At 44.5% G+C, this 6,798-nt stretch overlaps 2 protein-coding genes across 3 annotated transcripts in view; both read left to right on the forward strand.

The window, feature by feature from the left end:
* arnt2 (aryl-hydrocarbon receptor nuclear translocator 2) overlaps positions 1-6,798 on the forward strand; it is a 144,440-nt gene that overhangs the window by 42,898 nt on the left and 94,744 nt on the right. The window lies entirely within an intron of this gene.
* The window catches only part of LOC107834049 (uncharacterized), an 8,634-nt gene continuing 2,263 nt past the window's right edge, over positions 428-6,798 (forward strand). Inside the window, exons 1-2 of the mRNA XM_016664783.1 lie at positions 428-434; positions 2,927-2,929. The gene's annotated coding sequence lies outside the window, so the exon portion shown is untranslated. The remainder of the gene's footprint in view (positions 435-2,926; positions 2,930-6,798) is intronic.

A 6,798-nucleotide genomic window follows, 5' to 3' on the forward strand; every position in this document is an offset into this window, starting at 1 on the left:
TTCATCCAGATGGCTTCCCGCGCCCGCCCCCCACCTGCAATGGCACGGCACCCCCCATAGGGAGCGCGCCCCACAGTTTGGGAACCTCTACCTTAATGACAGCCAGGCTGAAAGGAGAAATGTGTGGAGAAGCTAACGACAGAGTTCTGGTCATCATTGATAGTGTTAATAGGGGGGGTGGCGCTAGAGCGCTGCAATGGAGTAAGCACTTTTTTGTGAGGCTCCATGATGTCTCCACAAATTTCGTTTTTAATATAACATACCTGGTACTTTATTTTATATTGTTTTATTTCAAGTGAGTGGGATTACTTTTTTTTCACTTTTTATTTTTCAAAATGGGGAAGAAGGACGGCGCACTGAAGGAGACAGCTCAGCCGAGCTCCGGAGCTAGCAACAAAGCTATTTTAGCTGCTGTTACAGCCCAGGGTTTGAAAGTTGCTAAACTTTTCGATCTTATTGATGACCTAAAGAAGTCCATGGAGGGTCGTTTCAAAGCTATTGAAGCTTCTCTTGCTGCCGTGCAAAAACAACGGAGAGCCGAGTCGTCACCATTGATGAAGCCATGTCGTCTGCTGATGGCCGCATCTCGGCCCTCGAGGCCTCCTGTTATGAGCTCCAGGAAGCTAACGCCCTGTTGAAGGTAAAGCTTAGTGATTTGGAAGGTCGGTCCCGCAGGTGCAACATAAGGGTGCTTGGCATCAAAGAAGGCGAGGAACAGGGTCGCCCTACTGACTTTATTTCACGGCTGTTACTGGAAGTACTCGGGAAGGATAACTTTGTCAAGCCCATCAAGATTGACCGTGTCCACCACAGTCTTAGGCCAAAACCACAACCCGAGGCGCGACCACGAGCTATCATCGCAAAGATTCACAATGATAGGAACGTGGCTAACATTCTGCGACTCAGCTGCCTGCATTCACCCCTGATGTACGACGGAGCCCGTGTGTCCATCTTTCCTGACTACACAGCTGAAGTTGTGGTTAAACGGATGACCTGCAACAACGTGAGGAAGAAGTTAACTGAGGCGGGCGCTAAGTGCACGCTGCACTATTCAGCCAAGCTGCAGGTTTTACACAACATTGTTAAGACTTTTCTCTCCCCGGCAGAGGCTGAACATTTCGCCGTTTCCATCTCTGCCGCTGCAGATGTCTGAACCTAGGCTCATTGGTCTTGCTTGCTCGGCCAATGGTATATTCTGTACCTTAAAGCAGTGGTCCCCAACCTTTTTATTACCACGGACCGGTCAAGACTTAGAAAAGTTTGCTGCGGCCCGGGGGGGCGGGGGGTGTGAACCGTCAGATAAGGCTTCTGCATGTTGGTGTTCCCACTAAATCCTGAATATCCCCAATTTGGGTTGTCTTGGCCTTTTTATCGCAGCCTGTGGAGTTTTCCCTGACTGGGAACGAGAATACAACCTGCTGAATGTGACAGGTAGCCAATCAGAAAGCGCGGTGACGTAAGAACAGAGGGGAATCCCAAACAGCAGACATATCACGCAACTGAGAGTCCGGTAGATATCGGAGATGATATGTGGAAATGTTTATTATTATATGTAAAGGTCATTATTATGTTTATTAAGTAAAAAATGTTAACCATGAAAAAACATAGTCACGTCCAAATCATAGTGCAGCAAATAGAGCGGCTGCTCCTGCTGTGTTTTATCCACCGCCTTTTCTTTTTGTTTCTTTTATCTCTTAAAATGAGTCCACAAACTGTCACTATTGCTTCTACATCGTCATCCATGTTTGGTCATTCTAAATTCCCGTGTACTATGTTGGGGGTTTTGTGGATTTTCTTCTGGAATCGTGATGTTTGTGACTGGAATCGGTTTGTGTTGCTCCTGCCATGTGGCTGGACACACGAACCGATCGAACCTGTTGTACTTTTATCAGCTCTGTGGTCACAGAGGTTTGGAAAATCGGACGACAATTCATAAATCTTTCCATCTAAACCAGACTTAAGACTCACAAACTCTACTCATCTCCTCTCGACCACTGCCCAAACGCTCTCTGACTCTGGTCACTATGGTAACGTTTACATATCCCTTCAAAATAAGATACAGATGCGCCACAAAAACAAACATTTTACTTTCATGAAAATTTTAAGTCACAATAATGACTAACGGGAGCCCTGAGCTTGTTTCTCTGCAACGAGATAGTCCCATCTGGGAGTGATGAGAGACAATGACACCCGAAGTGTTGCTTATGTTCACAGCCTGCTTGGTCTCTACGTGGCGAAGCAGTTTGAAGCTTCATTGCCTCATTAGCAGCCGGTCGCCGCATGTTACGCAGAGCGGCTTGTAATGTGGGACTCGCCTACCGGTCCGGGATAAATCCATCCTCCTGTCTCTTCTCTGGGCCTTTTCCCCTTTGCAAAGAAACTTTCCAAAGACACCTGATCCGTTTCTTACTCATTTTGCTGCTTGTGGGCTCAGTGTTGACACGCAAGTAACTGAGAGAATCCGGTTAAAGAATTTTCAAAATAAAAGGTCCTCCAGACTCAAATAATACATAAAACGGAAATATTTAATTATTTCTTGCGCGGCCCGGTACCAATTGGTCCACGGACTGGGGGTTGGGGACTACTGCCTTAAAGCATTGCACAGATGGTGGTGTTTTTTTTTTTTGTTTGTTTTTTTTTTTTCATTCTCTACCCATATATTAGCTACATGTTATGTTGTCAGCGGTCATGCCGGGTATAAAGTACTTAAGTTCTTTTTAGCTTCAATACTCTCTTTGCATATCTCTTTGCCGTCTCTATATACCTGATCGCTGAAACTTATAATTGTTCAGGTGTTCCATTTATACAGTTTATTGTATCCTGGAGATTCACAGGGTTTTGCTCCTTATTTCAGAGTGGTTATGGAAGTTCCATTAGTGTGTTCCTCTGGTCGGTTCCCAGCAGCCTCCCTTAGTTCAAGGGGAAGCACTGTCTGTTTTTCCACTGCAGTGTGGTATTGGGAGGTGGGTGGTTCAGGGGTGGTATTTGGTTTCTTGGGTGAAGGGTGGGGGGCAGGGAGGGGAGGAAGGGTGGGTGGGTGCCTTTTTCTTTTCTTTCTTTCCCTTTCTTTTTCCCCTTATTCAGCTCCGACAATGTTTTTTTCGTCTACCGTTTTGAATGTATTCTGATGGTGCTCCTTCCAAGCCAGCCGTAAATCCCATTACCCTCACCACCTGGAACTGTAGGGGTATGGGTAGGGCTCTCAAAAGGGGCAATGTCTTTTCTCACTTAAAGCATCTGTCTTCTGATGTTGTGTTCCTACAGGAAACACATATCTCACCTACAGAGCAGAGATGCTTGAGGACATCCTGTGTGTCGCAGGTGTATCAATCCAACTTCACCTCCAGGGCGAGAGGGGTTGCCATTCTCATCCGTAAAACCATACCATTCATATTTGAGTCTCAAGTGACTGATTCAGGAAGGAGATACATACTTATTACTGGGATCCTTAATTCTGTCCCTCTGGCCCTTCTTAACATCTATGCACCTATTTTTGACTGTCCAGACTTTTACAAAAAAGTATTTAGTCTTGTAGCGGAGCACAGCGTGTATAGAATCATTGTTGGGGGTGATTTTAACAATTACCTCAACCCTGTGCTTGACAGGTCCTCTCCTAAACCCGCCCCACCATTGCAGTCCACTTCAATGGACTGCAATGAAGTGGAGTTCATTGCAGGTCTAAAGACGTTAGCAACGTCTTTAGATCTGGTTGATGTCTGGCGGCATTTACATCCTATAGAGAGGCAATATTCCTTTTTTTATTCGGTTCACAAATCCTCAACAAGAATTGATTATTTTTTGGTTGACTCAAACTTATTACCCCGTGTTCTTAAATCTACCTATCACTCTATTCTCATCTCTGACCATTGAGTTAAATTCACTGTTGTCAGTTGAATTTAACTTTGATATTCAAAGAGCACAATACAATTGGAAACTTAATCTCTCCTTATACTTGGTCAGCTCCTTTTGCAAATTTGATTCTAAGAAGATCTCAGACTTTTTGGCTTACAATGATAATGGTGCCGTCTCTGATTCTACTCTCTGGGAATCTTTGAAGGTCGTAATAAGAGGTGATATTATATCATATCAATCCAATATTAAAAGAATCACCCTGGAAAACACATTCCGTAGCTCTAATTCTGACCACATATTTTCTTCTATCGTGAATTTAAAGTATGATTATAACTGCATTTTGGGTGAGCGGGTTATTAAGGATATCAGAGGCTGCGACAGAGGCTCTGGCAGTTGAAGGGAATGCAGGTCAAGCGGGCTATCAATAAGATTGTTTCTCCTTCAGGTCAGCTTCTGACAGATCATAAGCTAATAAATAAAACTTTCTTTCAATACTATTATAAACTCTATGCATCTAATACAACTGCATCTACAGAGGATATCACGCACTTTATTCAACCATTGGACATTCCAACTCTTACAGATGCCGTCAGGCTGGAACTAGATGGTGATGTAACTCTGGAGGAGATAAAGGCAGCAATCTGCTCTTTTCCTAGTGGAAAGGCATGCGGACCTGACGGCTTCGGAATCGAGTTTTACAAGTCCCATATCGATATGGTGTCGCCACTTACTCTGCGTATGGTCAAGTCTTCCATTGAGCTTGGGCATTTTCCTGAGTCCTGAGTTAATGATTGTGAGGAAAATCACAAACTTCTCAAAAAACTGCCGGACTGGATAATACAGAGATGGAGTCGTATCGTTGTGGAAGAGTTAGACAAACATCAGGAGTACCCCAGCTTTGCTCACTTCACACAGTTCTTACAAAAGGAAGCGAAAGTTGCTTGTCACCCTGTCGCCTCACCATTCCTAATAAGTGAAAAAACAGAGGAGAGACACATTAAAAGAGCTAAAGCACTTACTACAACTGTCCAGTCAAAGTCTCCCTTCCCCACAGTGGTTGGTAATAAACCTAAGCCACCTTGTTTGTTTTGCAAGGACGAACTGCATGGTGTAGCCAAGTGTCCTACATTTGCAGCAAAAACCATTGATGAAAAGAAAGTTTTCATTCGTGAAAATCACCTCTGCTTTGGATGTTTGAGAAAAGGCCATGTAACTAAAGAATGCAAAGTACGTCACTCCTGCAGTAAGTGTGGCCGACGTCACCCTACCTGTCTCCACACAGAGGGAATAAAAGAACCCAAAGAAACGAAAACTGAGGACTCTGTTTCCCCCGCTGAAAATGGAAACAAGGAAGTACATAAAGTTATGACCCATGTACTTACAAGAAAAACATCTGCAACATCCAGCATAGTACCAGTTTTTGTGTCAGCTGCATCAGAGCCACAGAAAGAAATACTCACATATGCCCTGCTTGACACCCAAAGTGACTCTTCCTTCATTTTAGGAGACCTGGCCTCTGAGCTGAATGTGGATAAGAAACCAGTGCAGTTAAAGCTCAGCACAATGACCTCTGTTGACACAGTTGTGGCAAGTAGACTTGCTAGCAACTTACAGGTGCGTAGATTTGACTCTGATGCTCATGTCAAAATAAAACAAGCCTACTCTCGTGACTTTATCCCAGTTGACAAGTCTCATATTCCCACTAGAGAAACTGCACTTCAGTGGCCACACCTTAAAGGCCTAGCCAACCAGTTACAGCCACTTCAAGATTGTGAAGTGGGCTTGTTAATTGGTTATGACTGTCCATCAGCTCTAGCTCCCCTAGAAATTGTCACAGGACAATTAAATGAGCCTTTTGCACAAAGAACCATACTTGGTTGGAGTATCATTGGGTCTGCTAATCCCCACTTAGACAGAGAGGGAAATCAGAGTTATGTGCACCGTGTCAATGTCAAACAAATGCCCACCCCCTCAGCTGCTGATGTGCTTAAAGTCTTAGAGTCAGACTTCAATGAGAGAAACTATGAGGATAAGTACGTATCCCAGGACGATGTTCGTTTCTTACAACTACTCAGTGACACAATAAAGCAGAGAGAAGACGGACATTATCAGATGCCCCTTCCCTTCAAAGACAGCAAGCCTCCAGCCCTTCCCAACAATAAGAGGCTAGCCACAGTTCGACTGCAACACCTAAAGAAAAGGCTAAAAGCTGACAAACAGTATCACGAGCATTACAACGCCTTTATGAAAGATGTTATCAGCAGTGGTGACGCAGAACTAGCCCCCCCTGTGACCGATGATGAGATCGCTTGGTACATCCCACACCATGGGGTGTACCATCCCAAAAAGCCAACAAAGTTAAGAGTCGTCTTTGATTGTTCTGCTAAGTTTCTTGGTGTCTCACTGAACGATACTCTTCTCACAGGTCCTGATATGATTAATTCACTGGTGGGAGTGCTCTGTCGTTTCAGAAGGGAGAATGTAGCCATCATCTGCGACATCGAACGAATGTTCCATCAGTTCTTTGTCTGCCCAGAGATGCGTAATTACTTACGATTTCTATGGTGGCCTGATGGACAACTAGATGTAGAGCCCAAAGAGTACAGAATGGCTGTGCATTTGTTTGGTGCTGGATCCTCCCCTGGATGTGCTAATTTTGGCCTTAAATACCTCGCACAACAGCACAAATCCGACTACCCGAAAGCCTCAGACTTTGTCGAAAGAAGTTTTTATGTAGACGATGGGTTGACAAGTGTCCCATCAGTCAAAGAGGCTCAAGAGCTCATAAACGAAACACAAGCCCTGTGCAAACTTGCGGGTTTACGTCTGCACAAGTTTAATTCCAACCAAAGTGATGCTCTCTCTCATCTACCACCCTCAGAAAGAGCCAATACAACAGAGTCACTCGACCTCCAACCTGATACTACATCTGAAGGCCATGTGCTT

The sequence above is a fragment of the Poecilia formosa genome, unplaced genomic scaffold, assembly GCF_000485575.1.
Source record: "Poecilia formosa unplaced genomic scaffold, Poecilia_formosa-5.1.2 Scaffold511, whole genome shotgun sequence".
NCBI classification, from domain to species: Eukaryota; Metazoa; Chordata; class Actinopteri; order Cyprinodontiformes; family Poeciliidae; genus Poecilia; species Poecilia formosa.